This window comes from Synchiropus splendidus, chromosome 1 (genome assembly GCF_027744825.2).
Source record: "Synchiropus splendidus isolate RoL2022-P1 chromosome 1, RoL_Sspl_1.0, whole genome shotgun sequence".
NCBI classification, from domain to species: domain Eukaryota; kingdom Metazoa; phylum Chordata; class Actinopteri; order Syngnathiformes; family Callionymidae; genus Synchiropus; species Synchiropus splendidus.
In genome coordinates this window covers 1,132,606-1,135,105 of record NC_071334.1, presented here as the reverse complement: position 1 = coordinate 1,135,105, position 2,500 = coordinate 1,132,606, and positions in this window count along the sequence as shown.

Genomic DNA, 2,500 nt, shown 5'->3' with positions numbered 1-2,500 from the left:
TGATTCGCACCCTTGAGCTCCAGTGAAGCCCCTGGAAGACATAAGCCCGACCCCACCGGGGCTCGACTTGGTACAATTTTCGCGCGACCTAATTTTTTGTCACTCAAAGGGTTTGGGCGCCTAATTTTTTGTCACAGCTCCGGCACCTAATATTTTGTCACTCTGGTTCTCCGACCCAGAGAGCCTCCGGGACCGACCCAGGACCCCCTGCCCGGCTCCGGGGACCCTCCCCGGGCCTGAGGGACCGGCTGGACCCGGGAGGGACCGGGTCTTCTCGGACCTCCGGGGGTCGGGGGGGGCACTCGGTCGCCTGGCCTGCCCGACCGAGGCGTGCGGCAGGCCGGGCAAAGAGCACCGTGATTCGCACCCTTGAGCTCCAGTGAAGCCCCTGGAACACATAAGCCCGACCCCACCGGGGCTCGACTTGGTACAATTTTCGCGCGACCTAATTTTTTGTCACTCAAAGGGTTTGGGCGCCTAATTTTTTGTCACAGCTCCGGCACCTAATATTTTGTCACTCTGGTTCTCCGACCCAGAGAGCCTCCGGGACCGCCCCAGGACCCCCTGACCGGCTCCGGGGACCCTCCCCGGGCCTGAGGGACCGGCTGGACCCGGGAGGGTCCGGGTCTTCTCGGACCTCCGGGGGTCAGGAGGGGCACTCGGTCGCCTGGCCTGCCCGACCGAGGCGTGCGGCAGGCCGGGCAAAGAGCACCGTGATTCACACCCTTGAGCTCCAGTGAAACCCCTGGAAGACATAAGCCCGACCCCACCGGGGCTCGACTTGGTACAATTTTCGGGCGACCTAATTTTTTGTCACTCAAAGGGTTTGGGCGCCTAATTTTTTGTCACAGCTCCGGCACCTAATATTTTGTCACTCTGGTTCTCCGACCCAGAGAGCCTCCGGGGCGGCCCCAGGACCCCCTGCCCGGCTCCGGGGACCCTCCCCGGGCCTGAGGGACCGGCTGGACCCGGGAGGGACCGGGTCTTCTCGGACCTCCGGGGGTCAGGAGGGGCACTCGGTCGCCTGGCCTGCCCGACCGAGGCGTGCGGCAGGCCGGGCAAAGAGCACCGTGATTCGCACCCTGGAGCTCCAGTGAAACCCCTGGAAGACATAAGCCCGATCCCACCGGGGCACGACTTGGTACAATTTCCACGCGACCTAATTTTTTGTCACTCAAAGGGTTTGGGCGCCTAATTTTTTGTCACAGCTCCGGCACCTAATATTTTGTCACTCTGGTTCTCCGACCCGGAGAGCCTCCGGGGCGGCCCCAGGACCCCCTGCCCGGCTCCGGGGACCCTCCCCGGGCCTGAGGGGCCGGCTGGACCCGGGAGGGACCGGGTCTTCTCGGACCTCCGGGGGTCATGGGGGGCACTCGGTCGCCTGGCCTGCCCGACCGAGGCGTGCGGCAGGCCGGGCAAAGAGCACCGTGATTCGCACCCTTGAGCTCCAGTGAAACCCCTGGAAGACATAAGCCCGACCCCACCGGGGCTCGACTTGGTACAATTTTCGCGCGACCTAATTTTTTGTCACTCAAAGGGTTTGGGCGCCTAATTTTTTGTCACAGCTCCGGCACCTAATATTTTGTCACTCTGGTTCTCCGACCCAGAGAGCCTCCGGGGCGGCCCCAGGACCTCCTGCCCGGCTCCGGAGACCCTCCCCGGGCCTGAGGGACCGGCTGGACCCGGGAGGGACCGGGTCTTCTCGGACCTCCGGGGGTCAGGGGGGGCACTCGGTCGCCTGGCCTGCCCGACCGAGGCATGCGGCAGGCCGGGCAAAGAGCACCGTGATTCGCACCCTTGAGCTCCAGTGAAACCCCTGGAAGACATAAGCCCGACCCCACCGGGGCTCGACTTGGTACAATTTTGGCGCGACCTAATTTTTTGTCACTCAAAGGGTTTGGGCGCCTAATTTTTTGTCACTCAAAGGGTTTGGGCGCCTAATTTTTTGTCACAGCTCCGGCACCTAATATTTTGTCACTCTGGTTCTCCGACCCAGAGAGCCTCCGGGGCGGCCCCAGGACCTCCTGCCCGGCTCCGGAGACCCTCCCCGGGCCTGAGGGACCGGCTGGACCCGGGAGGGACCGGGTCTTCTCGGACCTCCGGGGGTCAGGGGGGGCACTCGCTCGCCTGGCCTGCCCGACCGAGGCATGCGGCAGGCCGGGCAAAGAGCACCGTGATTCGCACCCTTGAGCTCCAGTGAAACCCCTGGAAGACATAAGCCCGACCCCACCGGGGCTCGACTTGGTACAATTTTGGCGCGACCTAATTTTTTGTCACTCAAAGGGTTTGGGCGCCTAATTTTTTGTCACAGCTCCGGCACCTAATATTTTGTCACTCTGGTTCTCCGACCCAGAGAGCCTCCGGGGCGGCCCCAGGACCCCCTGCCCGGCTCCGGGGACCCTCCCCGGGCCTGAGGGGCCGGATGGACCCGGGAGGGACCGGGTCTTCTCGGACCTCCGGGGGTCAGGGGGGGGCACTCGGTCGCCTGGCCTGCCCGACC